Here is a 26,592-nt window from a genome sequence, read left to right on the forward strand (position 1 = left end):
ACTTCATTTCATTATCAATGACAATTCCAAGATCCCTGGCCTCATTTGTTTCCACAACGAAATCCCATCAACAAAATATGCAGAGTGACACGTTTTCAATCCAAAGTGGATAACTTTACATTTTGCTACATCCAAAGTAAAAGCATTATCCTTTGACCACAATGGCAGCCTATTTAAATCATTCTGTAGGATCGCTACATCGTTTTTGTATATTATAGTTCTTTCCAACTTAGCATTATCAGCAAACAACTGAATATCACTCTGTAAATTGTCCAATACCATTGATATACAAATTAAACAACAATGGACTAAGAACAGAGTCTCGTGGAACACTACTGATTATGTTTTTCACCTTTGACTCTGCTCCACCATACATTACTCTCTCATGACTGTCTGACAACCACCCTCTTATCTATCTCATCAATCCTGTATTCCATTCCTATTTGTATTAACTTACTTAACAGATTTACATATGGTATTCTGTGAAATACTTTTGGAAATCCCACAATATCATAGTATAGGCATTACCTTTATGCAATTATGGCGTTACTTTATTATGGAAACAAAATGGATTAAGGCAAGTTCTTCCATTATCAAAGCTACGCTGACATCTAAAAGTATTAGATTATTCTCAAACCGATCTTAAATTCTGTGTTTAATCAACTTTTTCACAACCTTATCCACCACTCACAAAATAGTAACAGTAGTTTTCAACCTCTCTTTTCGACCCACCTTTATGCAATGAAACTATCATACTTTCCCTCCATACTTGTTTATATTTATGGAAAGACATCTTCACATAAACATTTTTCATTTTACTCGTAACATAGAGAAAGAATTTCTTTTTATTCAATTTAGAATGTTCAGCCAATTTTCTTTTCTTTTTTGCTTCATTCATTTCTGATTAACTCTCTTCACAATTTTCACCGTGATTATTTCGAACTTTGATTCTGTTGAAATTAAAAAAAAAAAAAATCATTTTGTTATTACCTCCCCCCCCAGGAGTCTAATGACTCATTCTTGACATCAGTGACTCCACTATAAGTATCACACGCATAACGTTACTGGCTGGATGGGTGAAGTAAAAATGCTTTTCTTTTTCCCCTTTATCTCTGTAAGTGATACTGTGAATGAGGTATTATTGAGCTACCTGCTCGCCCTCTTGGGGCCTGAAGTTAGTGATGTTCGGTGTGTAGTAGAATAGATTTTGGTCTTCTGTATTTGCAGTGTATTGCTTCACTGTAGTTGTTGGCTTGTTTGATCAGTGGATTTGAGTGCAGGGTTGCCTTGGAAAAGAATTTCTCAGCTAAGTCGTGGAGATGCGAGCGGATGTAAGGGATGTTTACTTCTCGGTGGATCTGAGAGTTTCTTATGTACCATGGGGCACCTAGGATCATTCTTGGGCACTTGTTCTGGATTCTTTGTAGTTTTTGTATGTTGGTTTCTGAGGTATGACTCCATCCTGGAGAGGCGTAGGTGATAACTGGGCGAATTACAGTTTTGTACAGCGTTAGCTTGTTTCTTACATCTAATTTGCTTTTGCTGTTGATCAGGGGGTAGAGTTGTGCAATTACTCTGGATGTCTTCACTCCTGTTAGTTTGATGTGATTACTAAATAGCACTTTGCTATCCAGTTTCACACCAAGATACGTTACTTCTGTTACCCATGGGATCTTGAGTCCGTGGAGCTGGATGTCATCCTTGCTGGTGACTTTTCTTCTGGAGAACAGCACAGCAGAACTTTTCAGGGGGTTTACCTGGATCCTCCAATCTGTTAGCCAAGTTTCTAGTGTGTTGATGCTGCCTTGCAGCCTTCTAATTGCTAGCTGAGGGCTGCGAGATCTTGAAAGTATCGCGGTGTCATCCGCATATAATGCTGTAATGATATTTCTCGGGTTTGGGGGGATATCAGCTGTATAGATCGAGTACAGTAGAGGTGCTAAGAGGGAACCCTGTGGCAGGCCTGCACGGATCTTGCGTTTGAATGACACTGTTCCATTTAGTTGGATTTGCATGTGTCTGTCACTTAGGTATGCTTTAATTAGTTTGACTAGTTTTATTGGGAAGTTAAATTGTATAAGTTTGTAGAGAAGTCCCTGATGCCATACCTTATCAAAGGCCTTCGCTATGTCGATGAAGACTGCAGCCGTCTGGAGATTCCAGTTAAAGCCTCCTGCTATGTATTCTACCAGACGGTGTATTTGTTGTGCTGTGGAGTGTTCTCTGCGGAATCCGAATTGCTCGTTTGGAATGATTCCGAGCTTGTCAGTGATTGCTTGTAGCCTTGTGAGTATAATCTTTTCAGTGACTTTTCCAAGACTTGATAAGAGGCTAATGGGTCTGTAGCTTTCTGGAAGTTGAGGATTCTTGCCTGCCTTTTTTATAGGTATGATATCTGCTGTTTTCCAGGTTGTCGGGAAGTGCTGAAATCTGATAATCGCGTTTGTTATATTAAAAATATGTATTATTGCTTTTCTTGGAAGCAACTTTATTGTTCTGTTGGTGATGCCATCAGGGCCTGGAGCCTTTTTGTTGTTCAGTTGTGCTATGATTTTGGTTATTTCCCCTGGGGGAGTGGGGGAGATGGGTTCTGAGGTATCAGTGAGATTTAATGCTTTCCTGACATGGCGATGAACTTTATAGATGAAATTAATGTTAAGACTTTTGTACGATGGGCTGCACTGCTCCTCCAGGTTGTCTATGAGGGCTTCTGCCTTTTCCTTGTCTGTGTGTACTACTATTCCTTGTTTGGTTTGTATAGGAGGTAAGGGCTGCCTTTTGGTGCATAGGATTATTAAGAGTTTCCATATGGAGTGATCTTCTGGGTTGAGTGTGGTTAATTTGGTTTCCCATTCTTGATTTCGGTGGTTTTGTAGAGCTTCTCTGACTTTTCTGTTGAGTTTATTTAGTGTTGTGATTAGTGTTGTGATATCTCTTTCTTGCTTTGTTCTTGGTTCTAATCAGGTCCATGATTTCTTCTGGGATCCTGTTGGTGGTGTGGTGGAGAGTGGTTTGCTTTACTGAGGCTATTGCTTTCTGCATTTGGCTTGTTAGATTGATTATGGCTATATCTATTTCTTCTTTTTTCTGTATGATGGGTGGTGGACCAATGTATTCTGGTAGAGTTTTTGCGAGTTTGTTCCAAGCTATAAAGGAGTGCTGGGGTGAGAACTGTTCTTGATTGCCTAGCCTGAGCTGAATGGGGTTGTGGTCTGATGAAAGTTTATAAGTATCACACCGTCTCATCCTGCTTTTAATTCTTCCATTACACACAACTACCATCAACGCCATCTACCGCCCATCACCACCAACCACAATATTTTTGTCTGTAAATTGTGTGTGTTCTAATTGCCGATATGCAGGATGAAAAACTATAGTTAACTCGCCTTGAATTGAAAAAGCCCATATAAACATTCCTCTGATCACAACAAGAGTCAAACTCGGGCCTTTTCCAATTGAAGGGCGCAATATACCGTAGTTCATCCAACTGCGCTATGGAGGCATTTGAAATTAAATTTAAAAAAAACGGAGAATAGAATGAACAAAAAGTAACTTTAAAAATTGTTTTATTTTTCTTTCGCCATGCTTATAACTTATAAAATTATTTTATTATACTTTCTCTATACGTATAATTTATAAAATTATTTTATTTTTCTTTCTCCATACTTATTTTCGTTTAGCTTAAACAACCAATGATTGCCTCGGGTAAAAATCTTCCGGAAGTACGCCGTAATGGATTCAGAAAGGTAACACGGGCTGTTGTCGATGTGAAGTTAAAATTGTATATGTGTTAATGCTGTATATTGAATTATATTAATTTTGTATGCAATGCTGATTAATTTTTCTTTTGATTTAAAAATAAACTTGCACGATTCTTATGGAAATATTTCATTTAACAACGGTAATTTGTCCAAATTACTTCCAGTAGTGACAAGTTAACGTTACGGGAACATTTTTCGTTTGCTTAGTTGCTTTTTGGTCTGTTCTTATGTAGAAACTACTGTCATGATGACCAGCAGCTTTGTGACTGACTTGAATAACCATTTACAAGCGTAAGTACTTTTGACATTTGACCGATATTTATACCCGCTTTGGTTGTACACCAACCAGTGTCTTCGTGAATGTTTACGATCATCCCCCCCCCCCAGTCACTTTTATTAGCAAAATATGCCAAACTATCAAAATGACGGATATGGAATTGGATAAAATCTGGTGTATAGGATTTTGATTACAAATTCACAAGTTCTCAGTGTGGTTTCATTGAGAAAATACTTGTGGCATTATGCGGCCGAACAAATCGTATAGCAAGGTTTAGGTGTTGGCCATTTTTCATATTAAAACTTATTTCATCGTCGTTAAATCACAACCTCATATAAAAATAAACTACACAAGCTAACGTATCAAGCAGCAAATATTGTAATGAATTTCAAGCCACTGTCCTCCGAGAATAAAACTACACAAAGCGCCACAATTATAGCAGCTTAATATATTACGTATTTTGTTTTTATATGGTGTTGCAAGTTAATACCGTCGAAGTAAGTTACAATATGAAATTATAGCAAAAGATAACTAATATTTCCCATGTTTTGAATGTGATAATGAATGGTATCACTAAATAATAAAAGTATTGTGAAAATCTGTTTTTGTTATTCGCTTATATCATTTGCTTACTTATTATTATTAGACACCTCCAGGGAGTCCAAAGACTCATCGAGGGAGGGCACCTACTCTACCACTCTGCCTCCACCCAATGCTCCAACTACAATCATCATCACCAGTGGTTGCCAAAAGGGTTGATATAACATTGTTAGGAGTCGACAGAAAAATATAAGACATCATTGTATGGGTAATATTTAACTTATCGGTTAACTTGGATTACCTCCATGACAAAAGACATGGAGGTAATGACAATGCAATTAAGAGTGAATCGTGGGATCAGTACCTCCATCTTACAGGTCCATGAATAGGACCTGTAAGATGGAGTAAGATCATGAAAATAGTTACTGAGGCCAATCAAGTAGGTCAAAATGACGTATTTACCAATAAACGGATGTTGGTGGTTCCTGCCGGCCGGTGCAGTGGGAGCGAGATTGCAACATGTCCGTGGTTCTTATTTACTGACACTTACAAGTATTCGATCCCAGTCTCATTTTTGCGCATCGACATATACAAGTGAGCGTTAATGTTCTAAAATTCAACTTACATATAATTCAATCGTTATTCATTCACGAACTAAACTTCTCTATGTTGAAGAGTTGAGCAGTGCTGGTATTAATACCAGTAGTTTATTAATATCACTAGTAATACCAGTGGTATTAATACCAGTAGTTTATTAATATCACTAGTAATACCAGTGATATTACTAGTGATAGTAATAGTAGTAGTAATAGTAATATAATAATATATACTATATTATACATACAATAAACACTGTAACTATAAAATAAACAATCTAAAAACTCACATAAGCGTCTTTTTTTGCTTGTCCTATTATAATTACATAATAGTAAAATAGAGGGGATCGATAAAAAGTCAAGAAACTCTTGAAGGGGTCGATGGGCAAATAACTTTGGCGACTCCTGATCTACACCAACGCCATTTACTGCCCATCACCACTAATATTTTCACAGCCAATCACAAACATCCATGCCCATGGCAGGATTTGAACCCACAGCCTTTTGGCTGGAGAGCGGATACGCTAACCACGCAGATTATAGGGAAGAGGCCCAGCACATCTAGAATGTACATAAGAATGATATAGACTAATGATTGGAATTTTAAAATCAAGAATGGTACTAATTTGAAAAGAAAAAAAAACAAACAAGCAAGATACTCTGGTCTGTTTTGCATTTAATGGAATTTAATGCAAATTGAATGTTTTTCTGATCACATTTCCAATAATAAATTGTCATCAAATTTGCCACATTTAAATCCATTTTGAAATCATGATTACAAAATTTCTTTTCAGCATACTGAGACTAGTAGCAAAGTTCATGTTCTGAGGCTTAAATAACAATACTATGAAAATAAATACAGTAGTGACATGGATAGGCCGTTGTTAGAAAAATGTTATTCATTTATAGCTGTGGAAAAGGTACAGAATATACGTACTGAGAACCTGTGTTGCTTTAGAGTAATGAGATAAAAAAAAAATGAGCAAGAGAGTAATCATTAATTTTTCCCAAATTTTCTATGTTGAGTAGGACTTGAATTTTTCATTTAATTTTATTTTTTTAGAGTAATTGTGAGGTGCACTGGAGCAATATACCATGCTAGGAAGCACTAGAGATTTGTGACAGAATAAGTTGTCAGGATGAAAAGTAGCATCTGTTCTCCAGATACACTACCATTTGCCAAGTTAGAAATGATATGCTTATACCAGAACACTTTATTTGAGAACAGGTAAAGTGCATTCTTTTTGGAGCAGCTTAATTCATGTGGAGTATTCTTACTTCGTTGAAGAATAGGATGAAGATCAGCATTTAAGGAAGTAGTTTTTCTTCATATCTTACTTATTTGAACATTATAGGATTTCTGAAAAGAGAAATATAGAGTGAATTCATCTTCAAACTGTGAATTAGGGCTAGTGAGAGGAAATCGTTGATGTGCATCAGGATTAAGAACAGTGGTGCCTTAATGTACTCTGTCAGTGGTGGAAAAGTTGTAAGATAAAAACACTCTCTCTCTCTTCTCTTATGTGCATAAGCAACCAGAGAGGAAACTAGATAACTTAATTCATAGTAGTGTTTCAGGTATAAAGAACACCAGAAGAACAAAATAATTTATTAAGTTGCTAATATCTAGCTGCTTTTTTATCTAATTTTTACAACTGTACAGTTGTTATAAAACACAAAGCATTCGACTACGTCATTGGAGAAACAGTTAAGAATTAGTGTCCCAGCATAGTTCCTTCTGGGAGCCAGATAAAAGAAAATTAATTTAATGAATCAGTTAAATTATTCAAAAAAAATTACATTGTGGTATAAAGATGTTACCAAAAAAAACTCTAAAATCATGCTATATTAAACACCCCTGATATTATGGGCTCCAAAAATTCACAGAACCAATATCCCTCCTCTTCCTTTCTCTTATAAATGATAGCATAAACAACCCCTTCCCTCCTTCCTCATGATTCAGAAATCTATTCACATCAGTACTTTAATTCATAATAATAATAATAATAAATCTTTTTTAAAATGAGTCAATGTTACATCGCCAAAATGAGCCAATAGGCTTCATTTCGGCGATGTAAAACATTATTTAAATTAAGGGGATATTAAATCCCACATTGTTTTAAAACCAAATAAGAAACTCAAATATTGGAATCAAAGAGTTTCATGCCGAATATAGTAACTATAAACGTATTGGCAACTACTAGCGTAAGCTAAAGCACATAGTTCAAGTACGTAGTACAAACTAGGGTAGCCCATTGCAAAGGTGGAGAAAATTCTGATCGCTATTCTTAGTATTTTCCATAATGTAAAACCCATCTCCTAGGAGATGTATGATGTTATACATTATGGTGGGAGGTCACTACCCAGACCGGTTTCAATCTTTATTGAGATCTCAAAGATCGAAACCGGTCTGGGTAGTGACCTCCCACCATAATGTATAACATCATACATCTCCTAGGAGATGGGTTTTACATTATGGAAAATACTAAGAATAGCGATCAGAACTTTCTTCACCTTTGCAACGAGCTGCCCTAGTTTGTACTACATACTTGAACTACGTGCTTTAGCTTACGCTAGTAGTCAACGATATGTTTATAGTTACTATATTCGGCATGAAACTCTTTGATTCCAATCTTTGAGTTTCTTATTCGGTTTTAAAACTATGTGGGATTTAATATCCCTTTAATTTAAATAATAAATCTTATTCTGAAAATGCAGACAGTGATCAACCTTGATATTACTTCTTTGTTTATCAGTGTGCAACTAACAGAGACCCTCAACCTTACTAAGCCACATTTCCCACCAACATGTGTGAATTACTTAAATTCACTGTATATTCCTGTTATTGTACATTGAAAGGAAACAAATATAGTAACAGATAAAAGGACTACAATAATTCCTAGACAATTTCTGGAATATCTTGAATACAAGCACTCAACACCACTACTAATCAACATTCTGGCTGTGCTATGCACATGTATGTTTGTTATTTGAGCTTATGGCCTAAACATTATGCAAATTTATACAGCAAGCATTCAAAAATACACTTCACAGTAGAAAAGAGACAAGTTTTTATTATTGACACACCTTATGCACATTATTCAAATTGTTCAGTATCCTTTTCTGTTTATAGAAAACCTGCACACTGAAAGGTACTTATATATGCAACCATCCATCATTCCAGTATGGCATCCTTGAAACACTTACAGAGCCAGGGCTGTTGGTTCTGACAGGTCATGACAGAACTCGTTTACCTTTGCCATATCTTTTTTTTTTAGCCATTGGCTACAACCCCTTTAAAATAAACAAAATACTGCATCTTACCATTCATCCCTCCCACATCTGACACATAAGATCACAGCAAAACTATTATGTAATATCCTTTATATCTGAGATATTTCTGAAAAGATTGTTAAAGTTTTCCGTAAATATAATCTCCATACAACTCCACTTTCAAATCATACATCCAGCTAGATGGATGTATGATTTGTAAGTGGATGCAATTCACTGCTTTGGACAAACCAGTAGATTTAGGCTGGAGGACTTTTTTTTATAGATTTTCCAGGATTTCCTGATTGTTTCCTGGTAGAATAACAAAATGAATTACCATTTATTGTTCATCGCTCCATACACATTCAAACCCTGTAGAGAATTTTCTGCTGATCGTAAAGATTAAAAGACTTGAAATAACAGTATTTTCTACTACTTTATTAACCTTAGAGAAATAGAAATTTTCTAAATGTCAAAAAAAAAAAAATTACTATTTCTTCTCCCTCTCAAAAATGACTTTGCAAACACCTAAAAAATTGTTGATATAAATTAAACTCCAAATGCCTGGAAACCTTTAAAAAAAATTAAGCTGTGTGCAGATTTAAATAAATTATTTCAAAGCAGTTTTCCAGGTTTGTTTCTAGTCATAAGCTATGACTGGAGTCTCCATAGCCCAGTTGGTATAGACGAAGCCCTTTGGTTGGAAAGTCCTGGGTTTAATTTCTGTCCATGATGTGAGGAACCTATATCTGGTCTCTTTCATCTAAAGTGAATTAACCGGTCTCATACGGATGTGGTCGGGTTTTTTTCTCTCCATTACTCAGTTTTTTATCACTCAAAACAGGCAGACTGGTCCCGTGAACACACAGCTACAGTCATAAATTTACTTATGGCAAGAAAGGCAACAGAAACTCCCTTGCTTCATAATCATCTCCCTGGTATAGTAGCATATTGTTGCCCCACCAGCTAAAAAAAAAAAAAAAAAAGCCTGACAGGAAAAATACAAGCTAAGACTAGAAATAAACATTTGATAAATATGTACATTCATGCAAAAATTGAAGAGAAAAAAACAAGTAGGAAAAAATTAGAGAAATCACTGTAACTAATTAATAATGGAATCACATTAATTTAAATATTTATTTGTAGAATTTTTCTGATATGTTTCATAGGTATTCTCGATATAGTTATAGGAAAAGAATCACAAAAAAAAAGAACATCAATTTAATTGAAAGCACATGATATTATAGTATTAAAAGTTATTTTTTTCTGGACAGACTACAAAGAAAGCTGTGAAGCACACATTCGCAACCTAAACCTTAACAAAAATAATTCCCTGAAATTCCCAATTTTGGGAAGTTATACTGGCTATACTCATCATTCATGTGTTCTGTAATCATTTGATTGTTTATATATAAAAATCATATATAAAAAGGTAAAACATGCTGGCTCGGATGTCGCCCAGATCAACAAGGCCTGCGATACCAATCGAGCGATCGGGGTTGGATCGAAAAGTGGGATACTAAAAGGAAACAGAAACTAACAGAACTGTTATCAGTAGGAATGTGCGAACACTCTGTATGTCAGGAAAATTAGAATTCGTAATGGAATGAAGAGATATCGGTGTGATATACTAGGATTGGCGGAGATGCGATGGATCATCATCTGGAGAGATCAATGGATGTGAAGTAATATGGTCAGGACATGACACCAAGCACAAAGCAGGAGTTGGCTTCCTTCTTAACAAAAGAGCTCAAGAGGCACTGTTAGGCTACAAACTAGTCAACAAATGAATCATAGTAGCAACATTTCAGGCAAAACCATTTAACATATCAATAGTCCAGATATATGTACCCACATCTGACAGCACAGATGAGGATATTGACTTATTTTACAAAGATCTGACAGAGACAATAGAAACAATACCAAAGCAAGATGTGCTAATTATTGAAGGAGATTGGAATGCCAAAGTTGGAATAGATAATGATGGTTGGGAAAGAGTCATGGGAAAATATGGTTTCAGAGAAAGAAATGAACGAGGTGAAAAATTGTTAGAATTTGCTGTGGAACGCGAGATGATGATCTGTAACACAGTATTCCAACAAAAGGAGTGTAGAAAATGGACGTGGCGATCAAATGATGGGAAAACCAAGAACATGATTGATATGATTAAAAGAAGATGGATAACATCAGTACAGAACTCGGACTATAGTGTAGTGATTGCAAACATCAAGTTGAAATTAAAAAAGAAATATAAACTCCAACTTCAGAATAGAAGAGATACAGCAAGAATAAGTGAAGTAGAAATAAGAAGAGGGTACAGAACAGTATTAGAAGAGAAACTTAAAAGTGTGGAGAAAGAAAAAAAACTTGAATCTAAGAGTAAAAAGAGTAATGAAGGCGATAGAAGATGCAGTTGAAGAAACAGTACCAGAAGAAGAGACGATCAAGAAGAAATGGATTAGACAAGAAACACTGAAGTTAGTACAGGAGAAAAGAATGTAGAAAGTGTAATGAGGTGAAAAAAGCAGTCAGAATGGATAAGATGAAATGGTTAGAAGCCCAATGCAACAATATAGAACAGTACTATGGAGAGCATAAAACAAGGGAGGTATTCAAAATGATCAGAACCATTAATAGAAAGCGGCAACCAAAACAAACCACAATTAAAGATGAAAAAGGCAAAGTATTGATGAATAAAGAAAAAATTGTATAGCGGTGGACAAGATACTGTAGTGAGTTATATGAAGAAAAACTGGATTTAGATAGCGTTGGGAAACTGACTGAAGAATTGAAGCAGATACCACCACTAGGTAATGAGCATAATATGGATATTTTAAGAGGACAGGTAGAAAAAGCAATAGGATGGCTAAAACACAACAAGAGTCCTGGTAATGATAACATCACTGGAGAAATGATTAAATATGGTGGTGAAAGTATGGTTACAGAAATGCACCAACTATGTAATATGATATGGAAAGAAGGGAAAATGCCAGAGGAGCGGGTGAAATCAATATTAGTGACATTATACAAGAAAGGAAATAAGCTAGAATGTAAAAATTATAGAACAGTTGCCTTGACAAATCACCTTGGTAAAGTGATGATGATGATATTGACAGAAAGATTGAGAACACAATTGGAAGCATACCTTGCAGACAAGCAAGCAGGATTTAAACAAAAGCATATATATTTGCTTTGTTGATTTTCAGAAAGCATTTGACAGTATTGACCAGAAAGTGACATTAGCAGTTCTGGAATCCTATGGAATTGATAAAAAACTAATAGCTATATTAAAAGATGTTTATCAGAATGCAGTTGCAGCAGTTAGAATAGGTGATGATTTGTGGAAATGGTTTAGAACAAGCAGAAATACTAGACAGGGGGACCCAATATCACCAAGCAATTTCATCGCACATTTAGAAAGAGCAATGGACAAACTGAAGGAAGATGCAAAAAGGAATATCTGTACATGGAATGAGAATTAACAATCTGAGATTTGCAGATGACATTGTTATTATTGAAGAAGACAAAAGAGAACTACAAAAAACATTGAAACTGTTAAATGAGTAAGGGAAGAGATTTGGATTTGTCATGAACTTGGAAAAAACAAACACAATGGTATTTGGTGAGAAGAACATGAAACAAAAGATACAAGTGGATGGAATTGATATAGAAAATGTAGAACAATTCACATATTTGGGAAGTAAAATGACGTAAGATTTGGACTTTAAAAAAGAAATAAAGATCAGGATTGCCAAGAGAAGAACAAATCTGAAAGCCATGGATAACATCTGGAAAAGTGATCAGCCTGCAAACAAAACTAAAAGTACTGGAAACATGCATCTTTAGCAGTGTACTGTATGGATCTGAAACATTGGTAATAAATAAGGAATCAAGAAAAAGAATTTTGGCATTTGAAAGAACGTTACAGAAAGATTCTAAGAATAGGATGGGTACAGAAAATCACAAATGAAAAGCTCTATCGGAAGATACAACCAAAAGAGAATCTAGTGCAGAAGATTAAAAACGGAAGCTGCAATTATTTGGACACATCTGTAGAATGGGTGAGGACTGGAAGATAAAATCATTTATGTTAGGTATTTTGGATGGTTTAAACAGAAGAGGTAGACCATACAGAGAATGGATAGACAAATAAAGGACTAGTGTGGAATGGGTGTACAGAAACTGCGACATGTGCACTGGACAAAGAAAGGTGGAAGAAGATAGTGAAAGAGGCATCGGACACCAATGGGCAGTGAGCCCATGGTTCATGATGATGATATAAATATCAATCCTCATGGTTAGCCCAGTGACTATGCACTTCACAACCATATGCCTGGGAAAGGAGTGTCCTGGGTTTGATTCCTGTTGCTAACATGAGGAACTTAGGATATTTCTCAGACATAGCCAAGTTAGCCAGTCTTGGGCATGGACTGCAGGGTTTTTCTTCGCAGTTTATCTGGAGTTTTTCATCCCACAAGCAGACAAACGCCTTGAGACTCAATGCTTCTACAGACATAGGATACACTGGGAAGCATAGGGCTAACCACCTCATCCTTGTGTACGGTCATGGTTAAATGAAAAGAAAACCCTTGACACTGCAAGGTAAAGGGGGAGAAAGAGAAGAAGATGAAACACGTATATGAAAATCTTAGTAATTTATTTTTGGATATCTATTAATGCAGCTGGAGCTGTTCTTCTGCAGCCAATAGTACATATAATATCACACTTTCTGTTGAATTGTTCTCTCTCTTTTTTTTTTTTGTGATTGTTTTCTTATAATTGTATTGAAAATGGCTATGAAACATTGCTGAAAATTCTACAAATAAAAATATATAAATTAACGTGATTTCATTATTAATTAGCTATATTGAATTCTTCCACTTGCATTTTGATTTTTAGATCAAAATTAGAGAATGATGAATCTGTCCTCTGAAATGGGGTAGTTTTGAAGTTCCTACAGAATGATAAGAATCAATCTTACCGTGAAGGATAAATTGTATATATATTAATGCATATTGAATGATTTTGTATTCATTAATATTCCACAAAATTATTATTCACTAAATAATATCTTTTTTTTTTTTTTTTTCATTTTTATTCCTCAAATGAAATTTCATTTCTTAAATGAAGTAGTAGAAGCAGGCATGTTTTAAAAATTTTATTATTCTTACTTAAATATAAAGAGCCTATTGGCTCTTTATATTTAAGTAACTTAATGGGTGCACCTTTTTGACAACTTGTATAGCAGAGTATATAAGTTCTTTTCGCTATACCCTTGGTATTATTTTGGTCTAGTTACTCACTGATGAAGCCTCAATAAAGGCTGAAACCAGTCTGGGTACTGACCTCCCACCATAATGTATAACATCATACATCTCCTAGGAGATGGGTTTTACATTATGGAAAATACTAAGAATAGCAATCAGAACTTTCTCCACCTTTGCTACGAGTTGCCCGAGTTTGTACTACGTACTTGGACTGCGTGCATTAGCTCACGCTAGTAGTCGCCAATACTTTTATAGTTTACTATACTATATTTGGTATGAAATTCTTTGATTCCAATCCTTGAGTTTCTTATTTGGTTTTAAAACAATGTGGGATTTGATTCCCCTTAATTTAAATAAATTTTATTATTATTATTATTATTTTTTTTTTTTTATCTGATCCACACATAAAAGGCCACAAGACCTATAGCACATTAGTGCCATGTGTGGGCAAGAGGAGTAGAAGAAAGGAGGAATCTGTTCACATCTTGCTTGAACAGCTGAAAGTTGTAATCTTTGGGGAAGGCAGAGTGGAGGCAGACTGTTCCAAAGGACAGAAGTAGATAGAATGAAAGAGGGGGCAGTGAAGTTGGTTCATTCGGTGAATTTCAAGATGGATCCTAAAAGGTTGTTGGTTAGCAGTGGTCCTTGTATTAATGATTGTGGGGGAATAATGCAATACATGCAATACAGAGAAAAAGGGCATTGTGGAGGCAGCATAAGAGAAGTGGAAGTAACCAATTTCATGAGGTCTACAAAGACCAGGCAAGGAGGGTGACTTGGTTGGTGAGAGTAACTAAAGAGAGGTATGAACAGCAGTTAGCTAATGAAGCCAAAAAGAATACTAGGGAGTTCTTTCGATATGTAGCCAGCAAAAGAAAGAATGATTATGGAAGGATGGCATTGATTGGAGGAAATGGTATAAAGACAGCTGTTGCAGAATGTGTGGTGGAGATACTTAATGAGCAGTTCATAAAGATCTTTCAATCTTGTGAATGTGACTTCATGGAGAGATTAAGAGCAGTTGATGATGGGGAGGAGAGACTGACTGTAAGTGAGCAAGAGGTGTTTGGGAAGTTGAGTAAACTAGATGTAAATAAGGCTGTGGGACTTGATAATATATCACTGCGTATTCTGAAGGAATGTGCCAGAGAGTTGACACCTGCCTTGACATATTTTTTTAATACGAGTCTTGCACTTGGTCAAGTTCCTAAAGAGTGGAAGGAGGGCAAGATTATGCCACTTCATAAAGGAGGTGATGGAACTCAAGCATCAAACTATAGGCCTATCTGTGTGTCAGGTGTTGTGGTTAAGTTGTTGGAGAAGCTTGTGAGAACTAGGATCCAGAGTTGGGTTGACAACAATGGTATAATCTTTGATGGACAGCATGGATTTGCTAAAGGGAGGTCATGTTTTAGTAATCTACTTACTTATTACAATAAGGTGACTGCTTCCTTGGACAGAGGAGAAGGATACAGAGTAATATACTTGGATTTCGCAAAAGCTTTTGATAGAGTACTTCATGATAAGTTGACAGTCAAACTAGAGCGGATGGGGTTGGATATTAGATTAGTGCATTGGATTGGAGACTGGCTATCTGATAGGTATCAACAAGTTGTGTATGGGGGTGCAATATCCAGGAAAAAGAGAGTCACTAGTGGAGTACCTCAGGGGTCTGTTTTAGGGCCATTACTATTTAACTTGTATATTAAAGATATTGGCAAAGATTTGGATGGAGATATTCAGTTGTTTGCAGATGATGCAAAGTTGGGACGAACCATAAAGAGTAGTGAGATGTTGTGGCCTTGCAAGAAGACTTCAATAAATTGAGTGATTAGGCAAGCAAATGGGGATGTGAGTTCAATGTTGCAAAATGTAAGGTTTTAAAATTTGGAAAACAAAGATGGGATGCAGAATTTATGCTTGGTGAGAATATATTGTTGGAAGTAGAGGAAATAAGAGATCTGGGAGTGATAGTGGATAAGGATCTAAAATTTAGGGTACACATCGCCAAAATTGTGAAGACAACACAAAGACTTCTGGGAATGATGCGGAGGACACTGACGTGTAGAAGTAGGGAAATTCTTGTTCCATTGTATAAGGCTTTGATTAGGCCACACATGGACTATTGTGCCCAGATTTGGTCACCTGGTTTTCAGAAGGATGAAGAGATGTTGGAAAGGGTCCAAAGGCGACTGACTAAGGTAGTTTCTGACCTCTGGAATGTCGAGTATGAGGAAAGATTGAAAAGATGTAATTTGCAGAGTCTAGTGGAGAGAAGGAAGAGGGGAGATATGATAGAGACCTACAAGTTGGTAAGGGGTTGTTATAGGATCAATGGTGGAGAAGTTCTACAGAGAATAGTGGGAGATCAGGGAAGAACCAGAGGTTATGCCTGGAAACTGTATAAAGAGGGTGTGAGTAGGGGAGTGAGAGGCAGGTTTTTTTCATGCAGAGTTGTGAGTGATTGGAATGCCTTGCCTGAGAGTGTGGTGTCTGCAAGGAGTTTGAATGTGTTTAAGACACAGTATGATGAGATGTGTGTGTGAGATAAAAGGACCTCCTAGATGAGTCTTTGACTCCATGAGGTCTTGTTTAATAATAATAATAATAATAATAATAGTGACCTATTCAGCAGACACTCTCCATTAATGTATCTGTAGAAGAGGCACATGGCAGAAACTGAACATCTGTGAGAGAGGGGTTGAAGTGGGTTAAGTATGTATGGGAATGATCCCTCTCTCACTCTCTGAAAGAGGGGATCATTACTTAGCTTGCTTGCTCTCTTCTGGATAGAATCGAGGAAGCTTAGAGAGAATTTTGGTGCACCACCCCAAATATGGGAGCAGTATTCCATGGCTGAGCAGATTTGGTATTTGTATAGAGTTGGCAGTGGTGGAGATGTGAAGTAGCATCTTGTGCAAAAAAGTACACCAAGTTTTTTGGTAACTGCAGATGCTGTAGATGTAGAGGTGCAGGTCATTCCAAGAAGAAAAATCTGATCATGTTTTGATATCTCAGTATTACTGAAGGTAATGATGGGGAGGGATGCAAGCTCTTTCTTGTGAGAGATCAGAAAGCACTGAATTTTGTTGGTATTAAAGTTTACAAGATTGTCCTTGCCCCACTGGGATATAGTTAGGAGATCTGAGTGGTGTAATCCATACTGCTGGTCACTGATTAGTTGGTATGTCTCTAGGTAGTTCAGGAGTTGGTTGTTGATGACCTTCTCTATAATTTTATTGAGAACAGAAGTGAGAGCAATTGGACAGTAGTTTGTTGGTTGACTTTTAACACCTTCTTGATGTGGACCTGTTTCTATGTTATAGGGTAGATGCTAGTTGAATTGGATAGATTGAACAGGCAATACAGGATAGGTATTAGTTCTGTGGCACAATTTTAACACAGTAGGTGCTATACTATCAGGACCAGATGCATTATTTGTGTTCAAGTTATTAAAGATTCTTCAAATTTCTTTTTGTTAAAAGACTATGAGTGACATGAAGGGTGGAGTGGAGGGAACCTGTGGGAGTTCTTGGTGTAGTGGAGCGAAGGTCATCAGTGCAGGAATTGGAAGAGAAGAGTGATGCCAGTTAATTGACCTTGTCTTTAGGTGAGGTAGCTACAATATCATCCTGATGTAAGTCATCTCACCTAAAGATTTAAAGTTAAGAGTTAATGCCATTTGGGCAGGAGACGAGTTTGCAGCATTTGGTTCTTTCAAAGTCTGATTTGGTGATGATTCTTTTCAACTATCGTGGTCAGTATAGGCGGAGTGAGCAGCTGGAGTTTTGATCTTGAGCTATTTGTAGAAAGTAGATGTTTTTTTTTTGTTTACAACATTGGCACACTTTTTTGAGAAACAAGGCTTGGATATTGACTGAGAAATTGGAGTTGAATAAGCCTTTATTCTTGTGAGGATGATTTCTATTATTCCTTCTGAGCAGGTGTTTGGATCAGAAGAACTGAAGCAGCCAGTGATTAATTGAGAAGACCTCTGTGACTTCTACCCAATTAATCACTAACTCTCACCATTGTAAAATTGAGTGCATTCTTATGACCTATGGGATCAGGAGAGCATACTGGATAAGAAGCCATCACTAATAGTAAAGGAATAAAAACTCCTACTCTGTTTAGTCCCTTAGTTTTAGTAATGCAGTTTAATGTAGCTGAAAAATTTAGTAGCTTCATAGCTAAAGTCACTAAATCCTTCTCTTAAATATTAAGAAGAATACCTAGGAACACATTAAAGATTAATTTAAATGTATATATTTGTGTTTAAATATTCGATTCTGTATATACATGTTTTGAACTATATGAGGAAAAAAAAAGGGCAATATTAAGCAGTAGTGAGTAGTCCTCACCTAAACTTAACACTATTACTATACCATCTGGACCACTAATGATCAAATGACGAATGTATAGCCTCTCTCTCTCTGTCAAATCAACTTTGCTTTCCTGTGGTGTCTTGTTTTGAAAAAGGGGCTCCAGCACATATCCATCATGCTGCTGCAAAAGGACACCTTCTTAGTTGGATGAAATGATAACTAGACCTGTTAGGTTATAGATGACTTTAATTGCCTATTGAAACACCACCATCCTTCTTATTGGAAGCCTGAAGTGGAATGCCATGTTTGGCCTCCAGAGCAGAGGTTCTGGTTTCTCTCCCTTTCTCCATGCAGTATGAGTAATACATTTCAACGGTATTCTTGCAGACTCCAAACTCCTCCATTTAAAATGATGCATCATTAAAAATAGCAGTGCCAAAATAATACAAGGACTCAAACCTGTTAATTAGTTCGGAAGCATCTAAGTCAGCTGGTGCATAGTCCTGCTTCCACATACTCTGCCAGGTTGAGCCTGGAGGGGGGGGGGGATTATAGTGTTGGTATGTGGGAGGCACTGTCAAGACCATGTTGCAGCAAGGAGATTAGTCACACTCTCTTTATTGGGTATCTTCTCCAAGATTAGACCTGGGTTAATTGCCACCACTATCAGGGATTAGTTAGCAAATTACAACCAAATACATGTAATGCTCATTGTTTGTCATTTTTATTTATGCGCTTTCAGGTTAGCATCATTTATAATAAAGAAAGCATATTTGCTCTCTGCTTTTCTTGCAGTTCACATGTCCACTATCTAGTACTACTTTTTAATGATTCATATTTCAATAATTTTAATTGTTATAATTCTGCATTTCATTTACTCTTGGTTAAAATAGGTTACCAGAATGCCTGAAAGATTTGCTCATGGATAATTGCAAAGCTTTGAGATGAAATATAAGAATGATGTGTTATAATAGTAGATTGTCCATTATGGAAATGGATATTACTGCTATGAGAATCACTAAAGGCATAGTAAAATGCTTTAGAAAAATTAGAACATCTCTCCCTCATTTGCGTCAATTATCTAAACTAATACAGGACACTTTAACTTTGGTGAAATGAAGCTAATGAGTGTTCCTTTTACTGTCAACAGTAGTTGATTTCCTTGAGAAATGTGATAGTCATTATCCCAAATGACTGAACAACCTAATAGTGGAGATTAGGTTGCTGCACAAACTGAATTGGATATATATATTCAATAATGAGTCTGTTGCCACGGTATGACAGAGTAGAGCTGAGAAAGAATGCCATAATATCGAATGACTTGATGCATAGGTTATGCAGGAGGAGTGGTGTGGAGTGAATTTGATGGGCGAAAGGACTTATACAAGATAGATGGTTTGCACCAAAACGGATTTGTGTTTGGAGACTGGAAAAAGTTGTTAATAGAGTGAATATGCAGAATCAGGGAAACTAGAGCTTTTTTTGGGGGGGGGGGGTATAAGCTGTTGAGTGGATATGCAGATATCGGTGAGGCAGTGAAGTGTAAGAATATGTATAATATGCCTAAGTTAGTACCACTGATCGCAAACCAGAATGGGATAGTTAGTATAAAGCAGTGATGGCGAACCTTTTTACCCAGGTGTGTCAAACATCTTTTTTTTTTTAAATATTGACGTTGTTGATGTGCCACTTGCATACATGCATTATAAAATTAACTACATAATGATAGATGGTGACTTATACATATCATATTAGGCTATTTATTTAATAGGACATTGATATAAAATCAATGAATTCATATTATACAATTAATTTAATAAAGTGAAATTACAAACTTACATTACATTTAATGACTTTTCTGTTCCTTCACATTAACTGAGAGCGATCTTACATGATTTATCGCAGTTTTTTCATCAGAATACCAATATCTTTCAGTCCTCTTAAACGATTCAACAATGACTTCTGAGGCCGGAACAGGCCATGCTAGGCCTAAATCCTTGATATGCATGATGATGACCAGTTTTATATCACTTTATACCAGTGATGGCAAACCTATGACACGCGTGTCATAGGTTTGCCATCACTGGTATAAAGCATCAGGATATCTGCTTGGTTCTTTAATACTTTCACTTTGAGAACACACAAATATTATATAATCCTGGGTTTCAGTAACTGATTAGTTAACTCGGAGAATTTATTTTCTTGCTTGTAATTGCCTAACTTTCAATATTTCTTACTCATTCTTATTATCCTTTCGTCTAATGCTATCATTTTGCAAGGCAATAGGAATTTATAAAAGAATAAGAAGGATAAGTCAAAATACAGAGCGGTTCCCAGTCCTTCCTACTCTGTTCAGCCCCAGGTTATTTCTCTCTTCCTACTGTGTTCTTCTTTTTCGTGTACTCATCATGACATCCTACTCCTCTTTCCCACCAAAATCTGGTTCTAACTGGTTTTGTTGATACCGAACTGGCTTCTTCACACTGTACAGTAACTCATGATAAGGCATGCACTGGCTAAAAATAACATAATTTCTCGCAACCAATCAAGTCTTATTTTTAAGAATTACTTGGATACATTACATTTTACTAATAACATAAAAGGATTACATATTTTACAGTTTTTATCTCTGTTTTAGTAATATTAATTTCAAAATAATAAGTGATATTTAATACACAGTTTTCACAACTGCATTTCATCTCAAAACAATAAATAAACATAACTTGAAAGAAATCATATGAAATGCATACTATTGTTGTGTCATCCTACCTAGCTGACTGTTCCATTTATGCTGGTTTGTTAAACTTATCCTTACTTCTTGAAATTCCGTTCTTCGTTAGTTGTTGATTGATGCTCATCTGAATATAAGGAAATTTATATTATACTGCACCACCCTATATTCAGATTAGTCTAAATAATATAGAGGAATCAATCATCAACTATACTTATAGTATCACTTTATCTTCAGGCTGAGGTTATCAATAGCATTTAAGGCTTCCGCAAAGGTCCGATCAATTTTATGAGTGGTGCAATGAAAGAAAATCAGGCAAATACCAAGTTTAATTCAACAAAAGAAAACATTTAATGTGGGAAAGTACAATATATACATTTAAGTATGACTATCTGCAAAAGGTTATCCAATTAAAATATTATAAGAATTCACATTCATACATTAATAACTTCTCGATTGGGTTTGAGGATCATGACTAATGTTAACAATTGTTAATTCACAAAGCATTAGTATTTCTCTGACATATTTCACTCTAATCAATTGGATGAATCATATCATAATTATATTAGCTCAGTTTAAAGTATTCAGAATAATTACAATCCATAAATTATCAAACATTAATTTATCAGTTCTTTATGTTCAGTCAATCAAGTTGAAAATAGTTCTTAAAAGTTCGACCTTCCAAATGTTACAATAATTAATCTTATGACAGGCTACACTATAATCTTTCTCAGTCTGCTAACATGTAACAGAACAACATGAGACATTATTTCGAGGGGAAAGTACTTTAGTACATCTAACATCCGACCATTAATCGACATAACACCACAACTAAGGTCAAAATATATTCGACAGAGTTAACAGTTATAGCTTCACAGGTTACAGAAAGGACAACTCTTACCGGGTTACTGCTTCTACACATCGAATTCGCAAAGGCACATTTGAAATTCTTGTTGACTTTTTACTTTATGGCAACACAATTCTAAAGAAATCTTCCACTATAATTACTGAATTATAGACACAGAATTATACAAGTCTTGATGCACTAGGTTTCCATTATCTACTAATTCCTTATTTTCTTCTATGTATTAACTTCGGTTCTGCACTATTCTTCCACAAACCACTTGGAAATTATTGTAGTATCAGAACTCCCATAGAAGTAATTCACGATGCCTATTAATTCCCGGTCTTTTCGTAGTTGATTTACGGCATATACCAACTCCCTCTTCTGTTACACATAACCGGTCTTTATGCTGTCTCTAAAGCTTCCTTTCTTACTTTCGTTTTCCGATCAACTACGTTCCTTCTTCCCACCAAAATCCGGTTCTAACCAGTTCAGCTTATATCCACTGGCTTCTCTGTTTATACACAGTAGCTTACGTTCTCAGCACGAGCTAACTGAACTAAACTCCGTTTCTCCTTCAGCAGTCAATCAAATCCAATCAGAAGAATTACATAAAATCACTCCTGCATACAGAAATAAAAAAATATATCACAATTCATATAATATACATTTAAACTTACATACACACAGTTTCTTATAATAAATTTTACAGAATAAACTAAATAAAATGAATGACATATTTTAAGATTAAATAATTAATTAATAACAAACAAAACTCAGAGCATTTATATGAATAATATATTACAAGCAAGAGACTAACAACAAATAATATATTTACAAGTCTTGCTTATGACATGGTGGATTATGTTAAATGTGAATGAAATATTAAAACATAAAATATCTTCATTCACAATTTAACAAAGGCTCACTCTTTCTCTGAAAAATTTTTCCTCAAGGAAAAATTTTTCAGAGAGAGAGCGAAAATTTCCCTGTCGCGTCACTGCTCACACATTCTTCCCTTTGTTTTTTTTTTATTTAGAGCTCTGTCATCCTTATGTTCTGGGGTAGCATAATTCCTGTATCTATAAGTAGAGAATTGGTCATCCGAGACAGGTTGTTCCTCCCTTTCTTGAGTATTTGACCTTTTCTGCCTCGCGTTCATATGCTTAACCTCGTCAGTGCCTTTCCAGTGGTTATTTGTTCTGAGAGATTTCCTCTTTTTCCCCAACACCCTTTCTATCGAGTCCCCAAGACAAACCAGTCGGTCAGGTCTGTTCTTAAATAACTTTAGTCTATCTGAATGAACAGTAAACATTTTTCCTTGGCTCGATGTTTCTCTTATTTTGAAGTTCACCAGGGTTGTTTTTTCGATAATTTCATACAGTCCTGCAGCACTCTTCCCTAGTTTACCTCCCTTCCTGTTGCTAGGTTGTTGTTCTAGGAGGACTGGGTTCCCTGGTTTTAAATCCTTATATCTCCTTAGTTTGTTTGCATATGCCCTTGCCTTTTGCGAACTGTTGTTACTACACTCTGCCACTAACTCATATGCAATTTTGTTTTCCATTATAAATATTCATCAATGTCTGGGAATCCTGTGTTTGCTCTCAAGCTTCGAAAATTGCTGGGGAACAACGGCTCAAACCCATATAATATAACAGCCGGGGCCTCTTTGATGGCTGCATGTAGAGCAGTACTACATGCAAAGAGGGTGTGTGAGAGGTAATCATCCCAGTTCGATATTTGACTGCTAGCTAGTTTGGAGAGAGTCTGTTTGAGGGTTCTGTTCATCCTCTCACACACACATTCCATTGCCTTGGGGGTGATAAGGAGTAGTGAATAGTTTTTTTTTTTATTTTCAGCAATTTGCACAACTGAAGCATGACTTCAGCTGTGAAGTTTGAGCTTTGGTCTGAAAGGAGAGTTTGGGGGGGTTCCATATCTGGAGATAATCAATTTGAATAATTTGTTTGCCACGGTTTGTGCAGTTTGGTCCTTTATAGCTGTGGCCTCTGGGAATCTGGAGAACATGTCAATCACAACTAATATATATTTATTTCCCTTCGAACTAGTTGGAAGAGGACCAATGATGTCCATTGCCACAGCTTGAAAAGGATGCATGGGGGATGGGGAAAGGCTGGAGGGGGGGGCTTTTCCACTGCAGTTTGACCTTTTCTGACACAATAGGCATGAAGACACATAAGCCTCGGCATCCCCCCCCCGCATTCCCTTCCACATGTATCTATCTTTTATTCTATTCCAGGTTCTAAACAACCCCTGATGACCTGCTAAATCCGCATCATGAAAGGTGTGTAGCACCCAAGGGATCATGACTGTCGGAACTAATATTTTTTCCTTCCATTTTCCAGTGATGCCTTGTTTTGATAACAGAAGACCATCACTGTCTATGTGTAATGTATGGAGAAACGAATGTTCTCCTGTGAATTTCTTACCTTTCAAAGCCTTTTGATATACTCCCTTCCGTACTGGGTCTTCTTTTTGGATATTAACCTCTGCAGTGATGGATTTTTCCCAATTTTGAAGATGTGGAGGTTTGTTCTTGTTTTCTTCCATCCCTTCGGTTTTGTATATTGAGTTGATTATCCCACTATCTGAACAGTCATTCTCCTCTGGCTCAGTGTCTAATGATCTGGATAGGTAATTCGCAATTATGTTGTCTTTTCCTGGGATGTAATTTATTTCAACTTGAAACTCTTGCATCTCCAGAGCCCACCGAATAATCCTTTGATTCTTATCTTTCATGGAAGATAGGAAAGATAGAGGTTTGTGATCGGATCTTAGGATGACTTTCTGTCCCAACAACATATACTTAAACTTTCTGAGGGCATGCACAATTGCCAGTGTTTCTTTCTCAATGACTGAATAATTCTTTTCAGAGGATGAGAGTTTCCTGCTGAGGAAAGCAATAGGCCAAAATTCTTTCCCCTCCTCTTGTTCTACGACGGATGCAATGGTGTCACTTGAGGCATCCGCTGAAAGGTAGAATGGTTTTCCAAGTTTAGGGTAAGTGAGGACAGGTGATTTAGTCAGGGTCAGGTTCAAGAATTGGTAGGCATACCTTTGTTCCTCCCCCCAAGAAAACTTCACTCCCTTTTTGGTTAATTTTTCAATAAGTTCCATGAATTTTGAGCATTCAGGAATGAATTTTCTATAGAAATGTATCATTCCTAAGTACCTCCGAACCTGTCTTACAGATGTGGGGATTCTCGCCTTTAATATGGCAGTGACGTTCTTTTGAGTGGGGACTATTCCAGCCTCACTTACAACATGCCCCAGATACTCAACTTCCTTCATGAAGAACTGACATTTTGAGCATTTCAAAGAGAGTTGTGCCTTGCTCATCCTGTTTAGAACACCCAGTAGGATTTCTTTGTGTGTTTTTCAATCAAGTCAGGAGAGTAGATTAACAAGTCATCTTGGAAGCATATGACTCCCCTCCCTAACATGTCCGAGAGAACAGAGTTCATTAGACACTGAAAACTCATGGCTGAGTTTGCTCCCTGAGGAAGTCGACAGAGTTGATACTTTTGCCATCGTGTGGTGAAGGCAAAGTATTTCCTGTCTTCCTGCCTAAGGGGAATCTGAAAATAGCCAGAGTTCAGATCTAATTTTGAGAAGTATCGTGCTCCCTCCAGACCTATTAACAATTCTTCGATGTTGCATAGAGGGAAATCAATGGGCTTGATGACCTTGTTAACCTCACGTAAATCCAGTATAAATCTCTGACTTCCATCAGATTTCTCCACCAATATGAAGGGGCTGTTCCATCAGGAATTTGATTTTTCAATGATGCCAGCCTTTTCATAGTCTTGTAGCAGTGTGTGAAGTTTATCCAGGTATTTAAGGGGGGGGGGGTCTGATATTGTTTAACATACACAGGTGACTCTTGTGATCTGGTTAGCATGTTCTACCTTGTTAGTGCAGGACAATGAACTAATATCCTCGGTAAAAACACTAGGATAACACTGGAACATCAAAGGAATAAACTCTCCGATCTCTATCTTATCTTGTTCAGACCTCGATGAACTGATGGCATCGAGTAACAACTTCCCTTTTCTAACACTTAGTTCCTCTTCTGAATTTATTACTTCTATATTTAGTGCTTCACACGCTCTCCTTTCATTCCTTGTCTTAAATTTTGGTTGATACTTCTTTCCACACAGTGATATAGTTCCTGTGGTAAAATTGCACATGAATTGGTGTTTCTCCAGGAAATCAAGACCCAAAATGATTTTGTCACTTGTGTCAGCAACCTCCGGGAGAACAAGGAGATCATATGAGAAATCCACTGGAAAAAAGGGTATGGAGAATCTTTCATTCACTGTCAAAATTGCTAACATCTCAATCTTAGTAATTCCGACTATCTTCACAGGATTTTGTAACCGGATGATGTTATCAGGGAACTTATCAATGAACCTTCTTGCCAAGGAAAAGGGAAAGACGGATACATGAGCTCCAGTGTTGAGCAATATGTCACATGGGATTTCCTCAACTAATCCTCGTACAAGTGACAAGGGTAGTCTTCCCCTCACTTCTGCTGTTTCTACATTTTGCATCTTGTAGGTATTGTGACTCAGTGAATCTGGCCGATTTCCTTTTTTCTGTGGGATATCTTGATTAGCATATTTTATCAAATAAAATAATGATTAGCATATTTTATCAAATCAGGATCTGTTGTCTGTTTTATATCTGACATAAGGGTTTCCCTTCTCAATTATGTTAAATGTGAATGAAATATTAAAACATAAAATATCTTCATTCACAATTTAACACTATTAATAAGAGATCATTAGTCTGATGAGCAAATTTGGCTTAGGGAATGGCTGATTATGTTGGACTCTGAATGAAATATTAATAATTTCCAATTCTCCTCATTCAGAATCCAACACCTTGCCTCCTACTCTATGAAAAATCTCCTCCACATTAATCTGGTAACAACCTCTCACCAAAATATGTTTCAATT

The 26,592-nt window shown here is 36.4% G+C and overlaps 1 protein-coding gene across 2 annotated transcripts in view; it reads left to right on the top strand.

Annotated features, from left to right (window-relative positions):
• Window positions 1-3,731: 3,731 nt before the first annotated feature.
• Window positions 3,732-26,592, top strand: part of LOC150097914 (uncharacterized) — a 156,961-nt gene continuing 134,100 nt past the window's right edge. The window contains exon 1 of one of the 2 annotated variants that reach the window (XM_090405973.1): window positions 3,732-3,746. The gene's annotated coding sequence lies outside the window, so the exon portion shown is untranslated. The other variant, XM_090405972.1, reaches the window with a different exon arrangement.

The sequence above is a fragment of the Typopeltis vanoorti genome, chromosome 16 (assembly GCF_054136105.1).
Source record: "Typopeltis vanoorti isolate ZY-2024b chromosome 16, IOZ_Tvanoo_1.0, whole genome shotgun sequence".
Classification (NCBI taxonomy): Eukaryota; Metazoa; Arthropoda; class Arachnida; order Uropygi; family Thelyphonidae; genus Typopeltis; species Typopeltis vanoorti.